The following is a 23,424-nucleotide window of genomic DNA, read 5'->3' as shown; positions in this document are numbered from 1 at the left end:
GCAGATGCATGCGCATGAAGCTAATAAACAGCGTTTTAATACAGGATCTTATGCATTCGCTAATATGCGACTAGTTAACAGCGCAATTGTGCGTATTAATGTGTGTATGAGAAATGGTGAAAGATGCAATCGCATGATGCTAATAGTAATATCGCCATATGTACTTAAGTGTGAGTTTACCTAAAATTGCGCTTGGGCGGCCATTCGCAAAATGCCATCTTGCGATCTCATTTTCTAAAATGGCGTCTTGCGGCCAGTCGCAAAATGGCGTCTTTATGATCTAATTTTAAGCTGATCTTGTCTCAGCCAATTATCCAGCTTCGACATACCGCTAGCCAGTCCAGAGAATACCCCCACCCGCGTGGGTGTCCGCTCACCCCCAATGCCGCATCCCCTTCCCTTCTCCCAGCTCACCTGTCTTCTTTTAGTGAGCCGGGCCTCATGTTTGCAGTGCCCCGGTGCTCTCAGCTTCAGGGCTTTGAAGTGCAAACACAGCAGGGAAGGATCTGAATAGATCCCTCTGCTGTGACTGGCAGAGTTATTTCTGTGACAGGTTATTTCTTCACAGGCTGCTGTGTAAACACATCTCTACTGCCACACACAGAATCTGCTGTTCACCAGCACCATCTCTGGTGATACTGCCACACTACATATCCAGGACTGTTACTACTGGACCCCCTGTGCGGTCATGGCAAGAACTCAACACTTCTATCGCTATTAATAATGCTGACCTTCTGATTTTCACTTACGTCTCAATGCATACCGTACTTAGGGCCTAATTCAGACCCGCTCGCAAGCGGGTTGATGGTGCCCTAGTGCGCATGCGCACGACGGAGGGAGCTCCGTCGTGTGCATGCGCAAGATCCGCATAGCGACAGCCAAGCTGTCGCTATGGGTCTCGCACCAAAGGGGGCGTGCTGTCGATGGTGAGGACAGCACGCCCCCTTTGGTGGGCATGCCGGGGGCGTTGCTGCCCAGACGGAGGCGTTCCCATGGGAATGCCTACCGTCTGGGGCCAGCCCCATGTCAGTGGGAGTACTTTTGGCTCTGATTAGAGCCAACAGCACTCCTGGGCTTGCGGCAGCGAGACCCTACCGCAGGGTCTCGTCGCAAGCCCGATGGTCGCGATGATCTTGACCATCGCGACCATCTTTTTGGCCGCTCGCATAAGCTGTGGGTGGTCACCCACAGCTATGTGAGCGGCCAGGAGTCCACTCCAATTTTAGGTAGGAGGGCCCTGATTCAGAGCGAGCGCTCTGGTCAGAGCGTCCGGCTCTGAATCAGGCCCTTATACCCATGTAAGTTTGCCTCTTTTTACTTGGAAATACTGAATTTTACCTTAGCTCTCTTGCCTAGCCTCACATCCTTTATCTGCTTACAGTCTACATTATTATTCAAATTCTGCACACATTAGATCCCCACTTTTAATCCACTCAATAACAAACTTGTGTTAATGTGCTTACATATTTACCAACGCTGTTCTTTCACTTGCATTTCTGCAAATCTCTTGCAGTCATATTTCATTTATATTTCCCATTTTCATCCCTCTAGTTTACTTATCAACACCATGACAAGGTTTTCTTTAACTCCCTCCTTCACTCAGTCTCACTCTCTACCTAATCGCCTGTTCTGCCCACTGCTTGCACCTTTAGCCTTTCCCCCTGGTCTCTTCCACATCCTCCTCCCTCCTCTGTCTGCCTACTCTCCCATTACTCCCCTGTCATCCTGTTCTATCTCCCCCTCTGTTCTACTACCCCACCGCTAAACCCTCCTTCCACACTCCTCTCCCTGTCACTTCACACCACTGCCATCCACATGTCCCTCCCTGCCCACCTCCTACAGGTTCCCTTTCTAGATCAGGTGTGCCCGCACCATCACTAAACTCTATTCATATTGGTCCCCCAAATTAATCTCACCTCCACTCTAAAGTAACCCTGATAATCTTATTCACATCTTCCCCACAAATGCTATCCCTCTATCCTGGAATGCCAGGTCAGTCTGTAATAAACTGGTCCCCACCCATGACCTTTTCATCTCCAACTCCCTACACTAGTGGAATTAATTCTGGACACTTTTAGGAAATTTTGAAAATGTTGCGTTTAGTCATTATTTTTACATTATAATCACTTAGAATTTATATTCTAATCGAAGTATAGGTGAGTATAATCATTACTATTTTATTTTAAGTTTTCATTTGTCAAATTTCCAGTGAAAAATTCAGTAAAACCACAGTTTTACAGGTATGCTATTACAGAAAAAAAAATGCAATTTCAGCAATACACAAAATTAATATTTCATTGGATATCCTCTGTTTTTAAGAACAGCTTTGATTATTCGAGGCATCGAGTGAACCAGACGTCCCGATCTTCAGGTGAAATCACGTGGTACTAGGACTGGATTATGGCTTCAACCAGCTCTCTTGTTACTAGGATTTTTTCGTGATACCGTCACTTTAAGCCTTGACCAAAGATTTTCTATTGGATTTAAATCCGGACTATTTCCTGGCCAAACAAGACAGTGATTTGGTGATCACCGAACCACTTCATGGAATTGTTGGTGGTGTGGCATGATTCTCCATCCTGCTGAAAGATACACTTCCGTGGGTCAATTTCAAACAAATCCTCGATTGTGGGCAACAGTTTCGCCTCCAGCACTGCTTCTTGATACTTTTTGGCATTGAAATTGCCATCAACGACAGCCAAATGTCCCACACAATGGCTGGACATGCTGTCCCACACCATCACACTCACTGGGTGCTTCATAGTTGCCGTGGTGCACCCGGGCAAAAGATCTTCCCAGGCCGATGTCGAACAAATTTCACTCCATCACTCCTGAAGATGCTGATTTTGGTCTCGTCGCTCCCAATAATCTTGTCCCAGTCTTCTTCTGTCCACTCATTGTGTGCAAGAGCCAAATCTATACATTTCTGCATCTGTTTCTGGTTTATATACGTCTTCATTCTCGGGGTCCTAGCTCGTAAACCATGCTCACAAAGTTTTTTTTTCGTATGGTTTGGTCACAAACTTGGATACCAGATGTTTTCATTATGTTGTTGATGGCGTTTGCAGACCTTCGACGGTCCTGACGGGCCAGGCGACAAATTCTGCGCTCATCTTATTTTGTAAGCGTGGGCTTTCTCCCAGTTCTTGCAGTCGATTTTGTCGATCCACTGCTCGCAACCTTTATGCAGAGTTTCCTTACACCTGACTTCGTTGCCCCACCGCCCAACCTCTTTTGCAATTTCTTCATAGGTATACCCTTTCTGATGAAGCATCATGGCTTTGCCTCTCTTCCCAGATGACCAGTCAACACGTTTCGAGGTATTCAGAGCCATTTTAGTCGTTATTCACACTTTGACCAGAGCTGCAACTAGCTTTGAGGATTGATTGTAAGGGCTGCCACAGTCTGGATGAATTGAGTGCTGAACAAAGCACATGAGCCTGCATGGATGCTGTGTGGACCTGCTCCCGGATCCTGTCAGCATGCTGCCTGCTGTGACTGGTGACAGCCTGCATCTTCACCACTGACAGTGGCTGGTAAATGTATTTCAAAACCTTCTCCCTTTCTCTTTTCTTTCTCCCACTCTATCTCTCCATCCCCTTCTCTCTGTTTCCTCTCTCTCTGACAAATAATCTTAAAATATTAAGTATTAAAATAAAAACATTAATGTATTGATTTGGTATAGCAGAATATGAATTGGCTGCATAAATATCAAATAAAACATTTTTTTATTAAGTGTCCAGAATTAATTCCACTACTGTACATCTCCTAGCCATTATTGAAACCTGGATTTCACCCTCTGACACCACTTCTCCTGCTGCTCTCTCCTCTGGGGGCCTCCCCTTCTCTCATACCCCTCGTCCTGGGGGTCACCATGGTGTTGGTGTACCAGCTAATACCCTCTGAACCATCCCTTACATTTCCCACATTTGAGGTTCATGCTATACACCTTTTGAACCAGTAAATCTCAGAGAAGCTGTCATTTACTGTCCCCCTGGCCCTCCCTACAAATTCCTTGACAACTTCGCTTCCTGGCTCCCTCACTTTCTCTCAGATCTTCCCTCTATTATCCTAGGTGATTTTAACATTCCTATTGACATTCCCACAGAATCCTCTGTGCTAAACTCCTTAGCCTCACCTCTTCATTGGGTCTCGCCCAGTGGACCTCATCACCCTCCCATGTGAGTGGGCACTCATTTGACCTTGTCTTTACCCACCATTGTGATATTTCGGATTACTCCAATCCACCATTCCCCCTCTCTGACCATCACCTTCTCTCTTTTAACCTATCCCTCTCTCCTTCCCCTCCTCTACCAAATAAGGCTACCATTACTAAGCGTAACATTGAGGCTATTGACACTGTTATTTTTTCCTCCCTGCTGGACTTGCTTCTTCACCTATCCTTTCTCTCTCCTGTCCTGAACAAGCCACTTCCCTGTACAATGCCTCCCTTACTTCTGCTCTTGACTTGAATTATTGATCTGGCAATAACTACTCACCCTCGCAGATCCACACCACGACCCTAGCATTCTAAATGCACCAGATACTTGCAAAAGTGTTCACGAATTGCTGAGCATCAGTGGCGGAAATCACGCTCTAAAGGCAGACTTCCTCCATTTCAAATTTATTCTCTCATCCTACAGTGCTGCCCTGTCCTTCTCAAAACAATCATATTTCAAGAACCTCATCTCCTCCCAGTCCGCAAACCCCTGGCGTCTCTTTGCCACTTTCAACTCCCTCCTCTGCCCTTCCTCTCCTCGCTCTCTGCCCTTGACTTTGCCACCTACTTTACATTTAAAATTGACTCCATATGTGAGGACATCATATCCCATCAGACCCTCAGCACTCCTGCCCCTCCTTTCCTTGACCACCCCTCCCCATCTGTCTCACCAACTATGACATCCTTCTCCCCTGTTTCTGGAGATGAAGTCATGGCCCTCATCAGGTCCTCCCCTCCTTCCACCTCCCCCCTTAACCCAATCCCTTCCCGTCTCTTCTGTTACCTGTTTCCTTCTGCCTGTTCCCATCTTGCCACCTCCTAAATCTTTCCCTATCATCTGGCACTGTCCCTTCTGCATTCAAACATGCCCTTGTCTCTTCCATTCTTAAAAACCTACCCTTGATTTTAGCATACTCTCCATCTCTCTCCTCCCTTTTGCTTCCAAACTTCTTGAGCGTATTGTTTACAACCATCTTTCTTTCCTCCCACTCCCTCCTTGACTCATTTCAATCTGGCTTCTTTTCTCTCCACTCCACTGAAACTGCCCTCATAAAAGTATGCAATGACCTCCTTATTGTCAAATCCAAGGGCCACTACTCTGCACACTCTTCTTGACATCTCTGCTGCATTTGACACTGTGGATCACCCTCTCCTTCTGCCAATCCTTCACTCTCTTGGTCTATGTGGCACTGCCCTCTCCTGGCTATCCTCCTACCTCTCTGATTGTTCCTTCTCTATCTCCTCTCATGACTCCTCTTCCCCCCCACTTCAACTAACCGTAGGAGTTCCCCAAGGTTCTGTTCTTGGACCTCTCCTAGTCTCCCTATATGCATCCACTTTAGGTGAACTCATCAACTCTTTTGATCTCCAATATTATCTCTATGCTGGTGATACTCAAATCTACCTTTCCACCCCTGACCTCTCCCCCCTCGCTCCTTACCCGTATCTCCAACTGTCTCTCTGCTATCTCTTCATGGATGTCCTAGAGTTTTTTTAAACTTAACATGTCTAAGACTGATGCAATACAACAAGTGGACGGTAGGTGCTCTCAGGGTAATGTTCTCACTAACTACACCACTAGCAACTTACTCTATGAGGTGTTCCAACCTCCTATAATTAATGATAGCAATGGTGGGGGAAGGGTAAGTGCTTTGTGGTGTAGAATGATGTACTGTTTGTCCCTTTATTATATACAATACTTATTTGAGGTGCATATATACTTGTGTGAATTATATGTGTTGGCTGTATCCCAAACTACGAGTTAGTTCCAAGTTATTGATCCAGCTGGTCAGCAATAGCTGTAGGTAGAATCTTCAGTTAATAATTATAGTCTGTATGCAAAGTTAATGATAACAAAAATTGTACAGAAGTCAGTTCAGAATTATCAGTATGTCTGCTTGGCAAAAACTGTAGACAGTGTTTTCAATAATACTGGACTTGAGGTAAAATCCTAATCCTGTATGCTGCTCCCGTTATTTCTTATTTGTTGCGTACATTGTGAACACCTTCTCTCTCCTCTACTTCACCCTAGCAGCTTCTGCTGGTCCTCCTGGTAACCGGCTCCTGTCCCAGTGGGTGTGAGTGAGAGGGTATATGGTGCTATATACTAATGATGCTACTGATGGGAGTATGGATTAAAAAATAGGATTTATTTAACAGATGGTGACAATGCAATCAATGTAATCACGTTACAATATAGTAATAAAAAGTCAATAACGGGTGCTGGTCCAACGCGTTTCATCCACAATTTGGAGTTTATCAAGGGCAAATGCTGTTGTCTGCATGTTCCTCAGCTTTATACTCACTTAATAGTGGTCAATTGTTCATTCGCGGTATATCCCTGCTGCACTTCCGGGTTAGTTACTCTGTCCGCTCACGTGACTGTGCCTGCTCACGTGAGCCAGAAGCTCTCTTGGGGCTTGCGGCCACCAGACACTACCACAAGGGTCTCATTGCAAGCCCAATGGTCGCTATGGTCTTGACCTGGCCGCTCGCAATAGCGTCCAGCTCTGAATCAGGGCCACAGTCTCAAGAATCCACAGCCGTGACAGTAATAGTTCAGCCTCCAACAGTTCTTTGTGTCCGTTTTCCCGCCAAAGAACAAGTCTAAACTGGCTACATTACAGAGTACATTTCAATGTCTAACTCTCTATGATCCATAATTTGCAGACGCATGTTGAGATTTCCTCGCCGATGGAACCGGAAGTCTGCAAATAAACAGTGGTTTAGAATGGCACCAAACACGGTCTGCTTATCATATACTAAACCTGAGATCTTAAATACAGTCACTTTATTACATAATTAATAATGAATAAAACCTAGATTAACCTTAATGCTAGGGAACCCTTCTATGTAAGTGTGCAATGTGTAAGGATATTAACAAAAGACGCTAGTTAGCATTGTGCGTCTACGTGTTTGTGGAGTACATCGTAGTACGTGTTTTGCAGGATTGTTAATATTATATGTTTTAGTAAATGTATGTATTTGTATAATGAGGACTTTTAACATTGTTCTATTGCATGGGAATCGCACGACGCTTAATAATAATATTGCCGTATTACTGATATTGTGTGAGATTCGCAAAAATGGCGCTGGGTGGCCATTTGCAAAATGGAGTCTTGTTGCCATTCGCAAAATGGTGTCGTGCAGATTTTAATTCCAACAGATTCTGTCTCAGCCAATTATCCGGCTTCGACAGTCCACCCTTTGATAGCAAACAACATGCAATCACACTCTGATTTTAAAATTTTATTTAGGTTTACACTATGGCATATTATTTAATGTTATATTATGGGATGGCACAAGGTGGTTCTTAAAACAACAATAATGTGTCTCTGGGAGGGACATAATACTACCTTTATATGCATACCACAGATCTTGGGAGATCATGGGAAAGATGGGCATCTAACCTATAAAGGAAGTCTGGAAGGGGGATAGGAACTTACATTATTTAAGATGTTTAAAATAACATTTCATAAAACATTTCATGCATGGCTAAATCTATAAATCATCTGATGTTACATTCCAGTTCAAGGTTGTAATGCAGTCCTTCATTTACCTCAGTATTCATATTGTTACTACTGACCACCATCATAATTTCATTCCTTCGAGTAACTTTAGTTTTACATTTTCCACATTTCAACACAGTAGGAACACACCTGACACATAAGGCAATGACTATGATGACAACCAATATGAGGATCAGGAGTTTACCTATGCTAGCAACTATTTCCTGAACCCACTCTCCTAGACCGGAGAACCATTTCACTGGATTCAACCATGAAACCTATTCTTCTACCTTCTCCTCTACTTCAGCCACTGAAGCATTATGGTTCTTCCGAAATTTCCATTTCAGCTGCAGAATTTCGTCCATCTTCCGGTCTATCACCTCCTTGGGGTCACTAGTATTATTTATAATATATGTGCAACACTTTACACCAAATTGGGTGGCCAAAATTACACAATACCCACCAGTGACAGCGGTTAAATAATTTAACACTAGCCTATGTTGCACCAGTTCTTTCTTGTAGGCCTGTAACTCCTTACCTGTGTACCTAAATGTGTCATCATATATCTCGGTGATATAATCTAATAATTTAGCAAGATCTTGGATATATCTAAAATTTAGTGTACCCCAAGCGATCCTGGTGGGATCCAATGCGACTAAAACTTGAAAGCCAGTTGTTTTGCTAATCAATTGTGTGGCTTTATGTACATCACCAGGTATCATATTTCTTTTCTCTATGTAAATACTGTGTGTGAAGTTATGGTGATGGTGTGTTTTTATAAAGTATGGAAATAGAAGCGCTTGTAAATGATCTGTTATAAAGTATTAAATGATCTGATATAACAGATCATTTACAAGCGCTTCTATTTCCATACTTTTTTGCTTTATGTAGCCAGTTTACTGACTACACTAATAGGAAGCTGCTACATTTGGGAGCGCTAGATATTGTTTTTCTTGTTAATGGTGTGTTTTTATGAATACTAAGCATTTCACCATGTTTAAGGGTCATAACCTCTGGGAGTACTCTTCCCAGATAACACAAACCTTTGGAACTCGGAGAGAGCCACTTATACGCTTTCCTTCCACATATAAAATATACATCATCGGGAAGAACATAAGGAATAGAATGCATCATGATCATCCAACACATTTCCCTAACAAATTATCCTATCTCAGGTTCTCCCATCTGGCTAATAGATGTTTCTGGTTGTATAACCCTGGCACAGTACCCTTCTGGTACTCTGACAATCATTTCTTTGATGTCACTCAGTGTGTACCGATACCGGAAGTGTCTCCCATTTAACCTAATTGTGCGTAACAGTTCAAAATTTATAGGCTCATAATCAGCTCTTAGTGAGAAGGTCATCGTTTGGTTATTCCCAGTCACCTCCCAACTTCCTGGTTTATTGAAGTTGGTGATGTTCAAACATAGAAGTGATTTATCTACTTGGTACTGGTGGAGTTTAAAATGAGGTGGTTTGGTGTTAAGAAATTTTCCATCCAGTGTAATTCTAAAACCTCAGAGACATTTAATGGAAACGGCACTAACCCTACATTATCCTGTCCCTGAGGCACATGAGAACACACCCAACAGTCAGTCTGGTTTAAAACTTTGCCCACTATGGTATGATAATTCTCTAAAGGATACCCACCCCAATACTGGTTATACTTAGGATGGCACTGCTGGATGCAATTCTCATCAACTAAGGACCCACAAAACTCACAAATACAATAATCTTCAGATGATAGACCTTCACACTGTCTCTGAGTTTCCACAATAGCAGATCTCTTAACAATTACTGTACTGGGTTTGGTCAGATACCGCCCTTGTGACTGAATTGCTCCTTCTCCCAACTCCACTCCATCGATATCACCATCAGCTCCCCTCTCCATCCTCTGTCCTCTGTCACAGAAACCAGAGATCCTGAAACAACCCAGGATAATGAGAACTCTGGGAGAAAACACAAAGATAACCACAGCAGACCACTCCATTGCTGAAAACAATGATCTACAAGTTTCTTTAGCTCAGGTATCTCACTGTAAACTTTAACCCTCCCGGGAACAGACTCGCATTTGACAGGTCAACGTTATCTGCCTCGATTCCGCCTTGTCTCTCCACCGGTTGGTTGACCTTCTTACAGTGAGGGGAATGGACTGAGGTATCTCTCTCTGCCACTTTCAAGGAAGTTGTACTTGTCAGCAACACCTGATATGGACCTTCCCACCGAAATCTTCCTGCGGACTTATAATCAAATGAGGTTGTCTACCAAAGAGTATTTCAAAGTGGGACAGATTGAGAGGGGGTCTAGGAGTCTGCCATGATCTTACTTAATTTATTTTCAATAGTACCGTTCATCCTCTCCACCTTGGCGCTGGCTTGCGGTCGGTAGGGGGTGTGAAGTCTACTATTAATAACCATCAACTTACACATGTTTTGGAAGACATCACCTGTGAAATGAGTACCCCTATCACTTTCGATAATTCTAGGGATACCGTATCTGCATACAAACTCTTGTACTATTTTAGCAGTAAACGTAGCAGTATTAGTGGCAGCTGGGTATGCCTCAACCCAATTAGAAAACAAATCAGTGCACACTAATACATACTTGAGAGTCCTGCAGGGTGGTAATTGGATGAAATACATTTGTATTACCTGAAAAGGTCCATTGGTCAGATGAATGTGGAATGGCTCGGTAGGGATTGTTTTCCCAATGTTTTTTCCTCAAGCAGGTCAAACAGGACATTGCTCTTTTATCCAATTGGGAAGAAAAACCCGCTGCGCAACAGTATTCTCTCTCCAATTTGCACATACCTTGTTTTCCCAAGTGAGTCAGACCGTGTGCTGCCTCAGCCAGGCTTGGGTAGTACGCCTTGGGAGCCACTGGCTTACCTTGTCCATCTCTCCAGAGTTCAGAGGACTCTTGCCCACGTCCCTTGGACCTCCAAACTGCCTTTTACTGAATGGAACACAAATTTTGCATCTCAATTAATTTCTGCATATCAATCGTTTGAAACATCATTTGGTTAATTGGCATGTTCACTTTTAACCCTGCTGCCCATTTGGCAGCTTCATCTTCCCTGTTATTGCCCAGTGACACTGGATCATTCTCACATGTATGGTCTTTACACTTAATTACGGCCACTGCCTTAGGCAATTGGAACGCTGCCAGTAGTCCTTTTATATGTCTGGAATGTGCGACTGGTGTGCCTGCTGCTGTCATAAAACTTCTCAGATGCCATAGAGCACCAAAATCATGTACTACCCTGAAGGCGTACCAAGAGTCAGTGTAAATATTAGCAGATTTGTCTTTTGCTAATTCACACACTCTTCTTAGTGCCACCAGCTCCGCCACTTAGGGTCTGATTCAGATATTCCATACAATCATGTGCATCAACATACCTGCAGAACTCACCTTCCACCAGCGACTCACCTCTCTCCACCCTTTGTGCATCCTGAGGCACATATGGTAAATACGTTGCTGGATTTAACATACTGCACCGCTTAATGGTGATGTTTGCAGGTGCTATTAGGGCTAGTTCCCATTTCGTGAACCTAGCTGAGAAGACATGTCTGGTTTGGGCAGAATTCAGCAAAGTAGATACAGCATGGGGTGTATTAGACAATCATATCATGGCCTAGTACTACATCCTCACTCTTACTGACCAATAGAGCAGTTGCTGCTACACTTCTTAAACACGTTGGGAGTGATCTTGCCACAGTGTCCAATTGTGCACTGTAGTATGCTATGGGCCTACTAGCATCAACATGTTTTTGTGTGAGGACACCTGCTGCGCAACCATTAGCTTCCATACAGTACAAATCGAAAGGTTTTTTTATAATCCGGTATTCCCAATGCAGGTGCTCTCGTCAGACTATCCTTAAGGTTAAGGTAAGCCTGCTCTGTTTCCTCTGTGTGTATGACACGATCGGGCTTTGAGGAAGAGACTAAGGCCCTTATTCAGAGGTGGTCGGAGGATACAAGCGGTCGCTCAGAAACTGGACGGCCGCTTGCATCCTGACCGGCCGCCTGTTTCAGTCGTTAGGCTGTGGGTTTACACCCACAGCTCTAACGACCGCTAAGGTGATGGTCGCGATGGTCATAGACCATCGCGACCATCGGGGCTTACGACGAGACCCTAGGGTAGGGTCTCACTTGTCATAAGCCCCGGAGAGCTTCTGGTTCTGTCAGAGCCAGAAGCTCTCCACTGACATCACTAGTGATGTCAGTGGGGCCTCCCCCAAACGGCAGGCATTCCCATGGGAACCACTCCGTTTGGGCTGCCACCCCCCCGGCCCGCCTTCCAAACGGGGAGAGCTGTCAATCAACATCGACAGCTCGCCCCCTTGGAAAGAGACCCACTACGACCAGCGCTGTCGGTCGTAGCGGGTCTCACGCATGCGCACGAAAGAGCCGGCTCCCTCGTGCGCATGCGCAATGGACAAACATTGAGGCGGCCGTGCAGTCATAGACCATACGGCCGCCTCTGAATGAAGCCCTAAGTCCTGTAATGGCAAGGCCAAAATAGAAAAACCTGGGATCCACATTGTGCAGTATCCACACATTCCAAGAAGGTACAGATTTGCTGTTGGTTACATGGCAGTGTCATGGTCTGTATGGCCCGGATTCTGTCAGTGGTCAGGTGTCGTAACCCCTGGGTTAGGCAATATCCCAGGTATTTAATCCTGGGCTGGCATGGCTGTAGTTTGTCTTTAGCAACCTTGTGTCCTGTTTGCGAGAGATGAAGCAATAAAAGTTTAGTATCATTTAAACATGACATAAACGAATCAGAGTACAACAATAAATCATCCACATATTGTATTAGAACAGATCCATTGGCAGGTTGAAAAGATTGTAAACAGTTGTGTAAGGCCTGGGAGAATATACTGGGGCTGTCTATGAAGCCCTGGGGCAATTGTGTCCATGTGTATTGTACTGCCCTGTATGTAAATGAAAATAGGTACTGACAGTCAGGATGGAGGGACAGAGAAGAAAGCAGAACAGAGGTCAATGACAGTAAAATGGGTTGCATTTGGTGGGATCTGCATAAGAATGACAGCTGGATTCGGCACCATGGGGAATTGGCTCTCTACTACCTTATTAACCCCTCTAAGGTCCTGTACCAGCCTATAACCCCTCCCACCACTCTTCTTCACAGGAAAGATGGGACTGTTGGCTACACTTGCTGTACGGACTAAAATTCCCTGTTGTAGTAACCTTGCCTACCGCTTTTTAGATTCACCATTACAGGAGCTACGTTTGCCATCAATCCAGTCCATCTTTAGTCCAGAGGGACCCTGGTATCTGAGATAACATTTGTTCTACTTGAAATGGATTTCTATCTGAAACAGTAGAGTGAAACATTAACCTTTGGGGAGTGCCCAGTATATCCCTTACCTTGTGCGCAACTCTCTCTGGGATATCTAGAAATATACCATCAGGGGTACAATAAATGGCACATCCCATTTTACATAACAAATCCCTTCCCAGTAGGTTAGTAGGGGCCGCTGCTGCCAGGAGAAATGCGTGCCTGGTATGCAATGGACCGATAGACTGGTAGTAACCTCTGCAGATTTGGTTAAAGGATAATGTTGCACTTTACCCATTACACCCATTGCTGGTACTGTTTCGCTGGTCACCTGTAAATTAGATGGAGATATTATCATTGATCTGGTCGCCCCTGTGTCTACAAGAAAATAATGTTTAGTACCAGCTATATCAATTAACATTACAGGTTCTTCTCTAACATCCCCAGTTAACCTGACTGACTGTAGACTACAGGTGTGACCTGACCCCTAGAGCTGACTATCTTCTTCCAGCAAAGCATTCACTGCTGCGACATGAGCAGGTGATGGCTGTAATTGTCCTTTCTGTTGTGGGTGCCCCTTCTGTATGTCGGTGTTCCCTGGTTTGGTGTTTCCCATTTTTTAGCATTACAGAACTTACTTATGTGGCCCTGGTTACACCTATAACACCTTCATAGTTGACGTGTTGTGAAAGGTTGTTGTTGTGTGGGTTGAGAAATGAGGAAAGATTGTGGTTGTGTATAGGGATAAGGGTTTGAAGGTTGTATGGGATCAGTGTATTGTGGCTGAGTGTGGTAAGAATGCTGCGGTGTTATTTGGATTCCTTCCAGAGCTTGGATACTAACCGCCATTAGTTTCTCGCTCTGCATTTCTCTCTTCCTAAAGATGTTTTTATCATGTTCAATTGTAGATTCCCTGAGTGTGTCTACTGTAACTCCCCTCCACCCAGGAAGTGAGCTCTGAACCCTGGCTTTTAGAGTGTCCTTAAGACCATCCATAAGCACTGTGATTGTCATTTCCCTGTGATGAGTGTTGTCTTTTATGTCCTCTATACCTGTGTATTGGGTAATGGTCTGCAGCGCTCTGGTAAAATAATCTGCTGCAGACTCACTCTCTTTCTGCTTAAACGTGAAGATGACAATTAATGGGAAAAATACAGCCAATTTTGTGACAATGTGGGTTATATTGTCCTGATTACCTGTATCAGTTGTCGAAGCTGAATAATTGGCTGAGACAAGATCAGTTTAAAATTGAAGCGTGCGTGACGCCATCTTGCAAATGGCAGCTAGACTCCATTTTAGAAACAAGAATCTGCAAGACGCAATTTTGTGACCAGCGTCATTTCAAGTTACAACTCAGGAGCTAAGAACAGATGGCAATGTTTTTGTCAATCTACCAAGGGCAACATGAAGAACAAGCTTTCTGAGTAAGAGTAAATAGAATAGACAATGGGTATTTTTACATACAAATTGGGAATCCCTGGATGCAGATAAAGTATAGTTGTGGCAATTGTAATATAATACAGAAATTGATCTACAAAGTATAGTTGTGGCAACTGTAATATAATCCAGGCATTGATCTACACAATTGGATTTGTCTGAATCCTAGACAGGATGGCCCCAACTTCACAGCTTGATTCACAGTTCACAGAAGAGTCTGAGAGAACAAAAGAGGTTTTTTTCCTTTGAACACAGGACAGGTGGGGGCCTGCTGACAGAGGGCATGGAACTACAATGCTCAGCAATCCACACTGCTGAATGTTCACTTTGTGTATGAGAAATTATGCACTCAAATCTCACCCATTAATAACTAGCATCCTTATATCAAACCCCGAATACCCACACATTACATATTCACAACTAAGGTTCAATAAGCTCTAAAGTGTATGATTTAAGTTGGTTCAGTTAGTTTAAATGCTGAAAAATAACGATATTTGATAACTAAGGTATTATACAAGTCATGTTTGGAGTTGTACTGATGCGTATCCTTTTTACAGTATTCCGGTGTTATCGGTGGGGAGATCGCATCATACATTCCCGAGTTATGGATCACAGAGCCTACAAGCAACAAAATGTATATTTTAGAAGCAACTGTTAGGATGCTGCAGGAGGCGTGAAGAGGAAGACCCCCAGCTGTTAGAGGCAGGGAGAGTCTGTTTGAACCAGCCTGTTAAATGTGCTGTAACAGATGCTTCACCCCTGGGAACCAATGATATCAGCAACAGACTTCCCTCTTGTCCTGTTTATTCTGGGGGGGTATAAATATGAGTGCACGAACGCTGGTTCTGGGTCTTCATGCTGAATGACGAGGGGTCTCTTGCTGATGCCTATCTCTGGGTCCGGAAGCGCCTGCGTATGTATACTGTACTTGGGGTCTGTATAATTTCCTTTTGCGCCTAAATTGTGTCTTGATCAATTGCGTGTAACTGTCTAAACTTTTACCTGAATATCACTTGTGCTTTGGAACCACAGATTCCACGTCTAAGTCTTTATTTATGGTATGACGGCGTACGCAAATTAGCGTCATCCTTAGAGGTTTATAGGAAGGGTTTTAGAAGGTACAGGCAGGGGTATATAGAGGTTCATTTTAATATCAACACAGTTATGGGACTATCTCCATCCAATACACAAGCCATGATAAACTTTTTCACGTCGGATTTGTGTGGAAGACATGCCCGTAATACCACTCGCCAATCTTTATTGGTTGACTCATGAGCATTACATAAATTTGGAACGTAGTTCTGCTCTTGTCCATGGACAATGCATCGCTACATCCCTTGTGGCTACTACACCATGCACGTCCCGATTCCCATTGGGAACCGTTATTGCCCGGATGGGATGGCTGCCTGCCATAATGCTACCTTTGGCATGATTACCTAGTTGAGGATTCAGCCTACTGCTACTACATATGGTATTAGTAATCTCCACTACTGTTAAAGCGGGTGTTAATACTTCCTGTATGGGTGGGGCTACCTCCATTTCTGGTACTAGCGAAGTAGCTACCTGTGCTTGCTGTGGTGGTACATTTAACATTTGTGCAACATGGGAAAGAGCAGACATCACAACAGGTTCATCATCTACATCATAAACATGTTCCTTATAGTTGCTTAGAAGAGGGTGCAAATTACTTGTTACATTTTTATGAGTTTTTACATCGACTGTACCTTCACCCCCATCCGCATAGGGCGGTGGTGGTGTGCGTGAACAACTGACATTACCTTCCACAATGCTACCTTGCTGTGCATGTGCGCTACTTCGTGGCGTGTATGCAAAGCTATTTGCGTGCGCGCTCCCTTGCGTCGTGCTAAGCCACATATTCCCCTTGTGCTGCCACAACTTCAACCAATCATTAAACTTTACCCTTTTCTTCAGAGACTTCACTAAACATATACTGTCTCTGAGATTGTTCAGAACCTCCGAATCATAGCTACCAATCTTAGGAAAAGGTGTTCTAAATTTCTTGGTCATTTTGACCCATATGTCGCTATATGCTGTAGCGTATGCACCATACTTTTTAAACAACATACCTGGCCGATCCTAACGGCCCTTCCATCTGCAGCACATCATCGACCATTACTAGAGATGGCTTTGCACCCATCTGGGAAAATTCTTAGCAATTTCGACTGGTGAACGATTTTCAGCGAGTAACGTTAACTCCCTCCCTGCCGTTATACCCAGCTGACCCGCCTGGCGTTGCAGTCGGCCTGCACAACGAGGAGCGGGCTAACCACCTATTGTAAATTATTCTACTTGTGGCCGTATAAACCAACCTTCAGCCGCTCGCTCCTTCCCGCTATACCCCACTTCACCTCTACGTTATGATCCGTGTGTATACACAAGGAGTAAAGTAACCAGCCTAGTGAATTATTTTACTTGTGCTAAATTTAACCCAAGCTTCACCACTAGCTTCCTACTTTGAGTTTACTCCCACTGGTAGCATCTAGACGTTCCAATAACCCCTACCCTTGCCAGCAGTTTCACTCCGACACCCACTTCACAATTTATATAATCATGCGGTCCGATCGCATTGCCCAAGGAACCTAACTGATCAATGGACTTTGCAATTAATGGATGCCGGACCAAGAAACCCCTCAGTTTCTCGATAACCTAAACTACAATGTACCTGCTTTGTACACTGGCCCAGTAGTTTGTGCTGCCCCGTCGAGCACCTACTGAGGTTTAATAGACAGTAACCTCCACTTACACTTAGGCTTCACAGACAATAGCCTCCACCTTACAATCACACGTTTCAATTATACACTCCTTTTCTGTACAGAAAATAAAAACCTTTTTCCCTTAATATAGCATTATAATTCAGAGGTTTTAACAAGCAATCACGTTATACATACTGTACAATGACCGTTGAACACGTGGCAGCAATACAGGAAATATGCGTACGCTATTGTGCAACTTCCCCTTTTAACACTAACCTTTATCAACAAAGGAAATCAAACTTTTTCCTTCCTTGTCCCTGGATTCTAATCAGCGCACCTTGAACTCACACAATAACGGATAGCGGTCTATCAGCATCAAGTGGTAGCAGGTTTTCGAAGGCACAATGCGTTCTTTCCTGTGTATGGCGCCTCCACCCTTTGCTGAGGGATTGATAACCATGTGTTACCATGTAAATTGGCAGTGTGATCTGTGACACAGTTAGGTTAGGGGGTCCCTCTCCTGGGTAGAGGACTCCTTCCTTACACACACACACACAGCAGCAGGGAAGCAGCACACCAGTCTGGATGCAAGTACAAGCTGGTCGGCGCCAGTCTTTATTGTACAATGTCAGAAATAACATAAAGAAAACAAACATAAATCCTAGCCCTGTCGGGGCACTAACTTCACAGGTAGTTCCCTCACTACCAGAACCTGGCAGGGCCTAATGCCCTCACCAGCAACAAAAGCACAGCACAACACTCACGGATAGATTTTCACGTGTCTCTGAGCAAACTCCCTGTCTGCTCTCCCAGGTGAGACAATAAGCCCTAAACAAACTAGGCTTATATTGGCCACTCTCAGGTGGAAAACTAACAAACCTGTTACCAGGCTGCGAGAACAAAAACCTGGAGTGGCCGTGGGTGGAGCCCTCCCTCTCCTCTCACCCACAACCCCCAGGTCCCAAACCAGCTTTTCAAAAAGCCGAGACTCAAGCCTGCTACACTGCAGACTTTCTCCTGGGGGTTTAAAACACATAATGACAGGAATCTGGGACAAATGTACCTGCCACAGACCACTTTACCAGTGATCCTATCACAGACCTCACTCTACGAGCCCCCAACTATGAATACATAATGATCTATACACCCTAAATATCGCTATTTATAAGTCGCACAAGAAATAATTGCTTTCCAGACTTGGATTGTGGTTCCAAAGCACAAAAAGATATTATTCACCAAAAAGCAGATAGTTACACGCTGTGATCTAAATACAATTAGCGCAAACAAATTATACAATCACAAGGTACAGTCGAATAAATACGCATGCACTCTGGATCCAGATTCCCGGCATCAACTATGAAACCTCTGTCAACAGCAAAGAAAGATGACTATCAGATTCAGAGGGCTTGCCTATGTACCCTTACAGAGATAGGCAATACAATAGAACAAGTTGGCATAATCCCATTGGTTCTTCTTCCTGGTTCTTCTGTTATGATACAGTTCATAGGTCAGTTTGTATTATAATAGTTCAGCCTCCAACAGTTCTTTGTATCCGTTTTCCCGCCAAAGAACAAGTCTACACTGGCTACATTACAGAGTACATTTCAATGCCTAACTCTCTATGATCCATAATTTGCAGACGCATGTTGCGATTTCCTTGCTGATGGAACCGGAAGTCTGCAAATAAACAGTGGTTTAGAATGGCACCAAACACGGTCTGCTTATCATGTACTAAACCTGAGATCTTAAATACAGTCACTTTATTACATAATTAATAATGAATAAAATCTTGAATATTAACCTTAATGCTAGGGAACCTTTCTATGTAAGTGTGCAATGTGTAAGTGTAAGGATATTAAGAAAAGACGGTAGTTAGCGTTGTGCGTCTACGTGTTTGTGGAGTATATTGTGGTACGTGTTTTGCAGGATTGTTCATATTATATGTTTTAGTAAATGTATGTATTTATATAATGAGAACTTTTAACATTGTTCTATTGCGTGAGAGTCGCACAACGCTAAATAATAACATCGCCGTATGTACTGATATTGTGTGAGATTTGCTAAAATGGCATTGGGCCGCCATTCGCAAAATGGCGTTTTGCAGATTTTAATTATAACAGTTTCTGTCTCAGCCAATTATCCGGCTTCGACAGCTGCTGCTCGGCTCACCTTCCTCTCCAGATGTTTTACATCTGCATCCCCTCTCCTTCAAGCCCTACACTGGCTCCCCTTCCCCTTCAGATACCAATTCAAGGTTCTTACACTTGCCTACAAAGCCCTCACCAAATCCTCTCCCACTTACGTACTTACGTTTCTGACCTTCTCTCCCTTCACTCCTGCCCGTCCACTTCGCTCAACAAATGCATGCCGCCTCTCTTGCCAACGGATTACTTCCTCCCACTCCCGCCTCCAAGATTTTGCCCGCGCTGATCCCTACCTTTTGGAATTCTCTCCCTCTCCCTATCAGACTCTCCACTTCTCTACAAATCTTCAAACGGGCTCTCAAGACCCACTACTTCATCAAGGCCTTCCAGCTTTCATCCTAACCCACTTCATGCTCTTTCCACCCTATCTACCACTTCTGTGTCACTCCTGTCCATCTGCCCCTCCCCTTTAGAATTTAATGCTGGCCATACACGGGACAATTGATCACACGATTTGGGCAGTTTCTACAGGTTGGACAGACCAATCATTTGAAAATAGTTGTATTTTGAGTCTTCTGCGACCCTGATGCACGTCCCCGCCGTCGTCTAGTTGGATCGCAGATCAGATGGTTTTGCAGAAACATCTCAACCGATTGTGTAGGAATTGACACACATTATGTGATGTGATTGATCAAATCGTATGGTCTTATGTGAAAAGGTTGCATTTTAAATACAAATCGTCCTGTATCTGAAGGGAAGAATTTTCAAAGGAAATCGTATAACTGATCTGACCAACTTTTGAATCTCAACGTGTATGGCCACCTTAAGCTCTCACGAGCAGGGACCTCTTCCCTCATGTGCTTCTCTTTACATTTTCTTCTACTCCTGACTCCCCACAAGGGCACCTAACACTTGACTGCTAACTCCCTGCTGCTTATTGTGAGTGTTTTAATCGCTATTGCAGCTATGTATATATACCATGTCCTTGTCCTGCACTGTAGTGTACTGTAAGTTACTCATTTCTCGTTCACTTACTATTTTATGTACTCTGGAAGGGGTAGCGGAACACTTGTTGCACCATATAAAGGATAATGCCAATAATAATCTATTCTGAAAAGCTGTCATTTTTGCGATGACACTTTTTGGAAAACCAGATACTTTTCCCTACCTACATCATCGTCCTCCATCTCCATCACCCACCTCTGCACTGCACTGTCAGTGCTCTGCAGGGAACTGTCCCCTGGTGGTGTGTCTGGCTCCCCTCTGCTGCCTGCTCCATCCACTGTTGTCCCCCTCCCCCTCCTGCCCCTGGATCTTATGTTCCCTTACCCCCCGAGGGAACTGTCCCCCGGCAGCGTGATGGGTTCCCCTCCCTGCAATGTTGCCCCCCCCACTTCAAGGAAAAAAGTAGGTCCCCTGACCCACGCTTGCAGGAAAATGTCCCCCGGTGGTCTCCCCTTCGCTGCCCGCTCCATGCAATGTTGCCGGCCTCCCCCTTCCCGGAAGGTAACAGTTCCCCCGAGCACTGCCTGGTCTACCTGGACATACAGGGAATTTTCTCCAACGCAGACGGCAGGGAGATGTTTTCTATGCACCAGCTGAGGCTCCGTGCTGTGGCCCTGATTCAGAGCCGGACGCTCTGACAGAGTGCTCGCTCTGAATCAGGGCCGTCCTTCGCTTTTTTTAGAGCGGCCTCCTGGCCGCTCGCATAGCTGTGGGTGACCACCCACAGCTATAGCGAGCGGCCAAAAAGATGGTCGCGGCGGTCAAGACCATCACAACCATCTGGCTTGTGTCGAGACCATTGTGGTAGGGTCTCGTTGCCGCAAGCCCAAGAGTGCTTTTGGCTCTGACAGAGCCAAAAGCACTCCCACTGACATCACTTGTGATGTCAGTGGGGCCGGCCCTAGACGGTAGGCGTTCCCCTGGGAACGCCTCTGTCTGGGCAGCCACGCCCCCAGCCCGCCCACCAAAGGGGGCGTGCTGTCACTCAACATCGACAGCACGCCCCCGCTGTAGCGAGACCCGGAGCGACGGCTTGCCCGTCGCTATCCGGGTCTCGCGCATGCGCATGACTGAGCCGCCTCCGTCGTGCGCATACGCACTGGGCCAACATCTACCCGCTTGCGAGCGCGTCTGAATCAGGCCCTGTGTCCCCGTTGCAGTTTGGAGCATCGGGGAATGGAGGCTACAGTCAGGAGCTGGGGCAGAGGGGGCTGCTTATATATATATATTTTTAAATTACTATTCTATGTTCTCCCGCTGCTACATGCTGCTGCTGGGAAAAGTCTCTCCACTGTTGCCCTGTGGCACTTATAAGTGCTTCTTCAATCAAGTGCAGTGGTGCACAGAGGGTGGACGCTTCCTGCCAGCAGCATGTAGCGGCAGGGATAACACACAGACCAGCCAGAGCCGGAGGGAGCTGAGGAGGACAATGAAAGCAGGTACAGTAAGTATTTTCATTTTCCTACACAAGCTGCTGTGTAGACGGCAGCTTGTGTACACTATCAGGGGGCTATATGCCACCTGAGTGTGGCATATAGTAAAGGGGGGTATCCACTACGCGATATGAAAGTCTGAACGTCCAGCGTTCAGACCTTCATGTTGCCGAGGTGCGGTGCCCGCACTGAACGGCGTTCACTGAACATCATTCAGTGAACGAGCCCGACCTCCTATCCCTGAACATGCTGAACCTGACGAGTGTCGTCAGGTTGACGACCATGTTCAGTAGACCGACTTATACTGCAGTATAAGCCCCAGTCTTGTTTTTGAATATTTCTTTAGTGTTCCAGTCTTGTTTCAACAATGTCGATGCACATAAAGGTTGAATTCCTCCTTTTGGTCTGCTTTAATGGTTACTGCTGCAAGTGAAAGCTTGTAATGTATCTTTATTAAGACTTGTAGTTGTTTTAGTTTATCTGCAGCCAGGCATATCTATAATGGGTGCAGGCTGTGCGGGGCACACAGGCCCCTGGCTCCAGGGGGGCCCCGCACCGCACACCCTGCACCTATAATATACTTACCTCTCCGGAGTCCCACATCGGTGCGGGGGTCCGGCGCCATATAAACGTCTGGAAATTGTCCACAGCGGCCATTTTCCCGTCGTTTGTGCATGCGCAGTACAAGGAAAATGGCCATCACGGCCATTTTCTTGGTGACCTGTGCATGCGCTATAGACTCTGGGCACACTCTAGTGCCCAGAGTCTATAACTCTGGCGCTGGCCGCGCACAGCTCAAAGCGCTGCCGACTGCCAAACGGAAAAAAGGGGGCCCGTGACTGAGACTGCACATAGGCCCCCTCCTCACTAGAAACTCCCCTGCTGCAGCTACCTTTTATTTAGTATGTTACAAAGATGTTATGGTGCTTCAGCACGCTGCCCCAGAAAGGGTTAATAAAGATCATAAAGTCACTTGGAGTAATAGAAGTTTAGTGCAGACCTAGGCCCTGCCCTAGGACCTAGGCGCTCGCTCTGAATCAGGGCCCACCTCCATTAATATGGAGCGTCCTCCTGGACGCTCGAATAGCTGTGGGTCACCACCCACAGCATATACGAGCGTGCAACAAGATGGTCGCGATGGTCTTGACCATCGCGACTATCGAAACTGCGAGCAAAAGCCTGCGGTTGGGTTTTTCAACCGCAAGGCCAAGAGTGATTTTGGCTCAATCAGAGCCAAAATCACTCCCACTGACATCACTAATGATGTCAGTGGGGCCGGCTTCAGGCGGTAGGCGTTCCCTTGGGAACGCCTCCGTCTGGCAGGCACGCCCACCAAAGGGGCGTGCTGTCAGTCACCATCGATAGCACGCCCCCTTTGATGAGACACTCCGAGCGAAGGAAAGTCCTTCGCTCGTCGGGTCTCACGCATGCGCACGACGGAGCTCCCTCCATCGTGCGCATGCGCAGTGGGGACCATTGACCCACTTGAGAGCGGACAGCCGCTCGCGAGTGGGTCTGAATGAGGGCCCTAGTTCATACTGCCACACAGCCTGCCTGCAGCTTGTAATGTATAGATCCCTGGTAGTGATAGAACCTGCACCTGTCTCTGTTATTTAGTAGACTTTCATAGATTGTATTATGAGAGCTTATTATAGAG

The 23,424-nt window shown here is 45.4% G+C and overlaps 1 protein-coding gene across 7 annotated transcripts in view; it reads left to right on the top strand.

Moving 5' to 3' along the window:
- Positions 1-23,424, top strand: part of RAD51D (RAD51 paralog D) — a 91,712-nt gene that overhangs the window by 18,691 nt on the left and 49,597 nt on the right. The gene's annotated exons all lie outside the window — the stretch shown is intronic.

Source organism: Taudactylus pleione, unplaced genomic scaffold (genome assembly GCF_031769625.1).
Source record: "Taudactylus pleione unplaced genomic scaffold, aTauple2 ptg000397bl, whole genome shotgun sequence".
Classification (NCBI taxonomy): domain Eukaryota; kingdom Metazoa; phylum Chordata; class Amphibia; order Anura; family Myobatrachidae; genus Taudactylus; species Taudactylus pleione.
The sequence above is the reverse complement of the archived record's forward strand: the minus strand, read 5'-3'. Positions and strand labels throughout refer to the sequence as shown.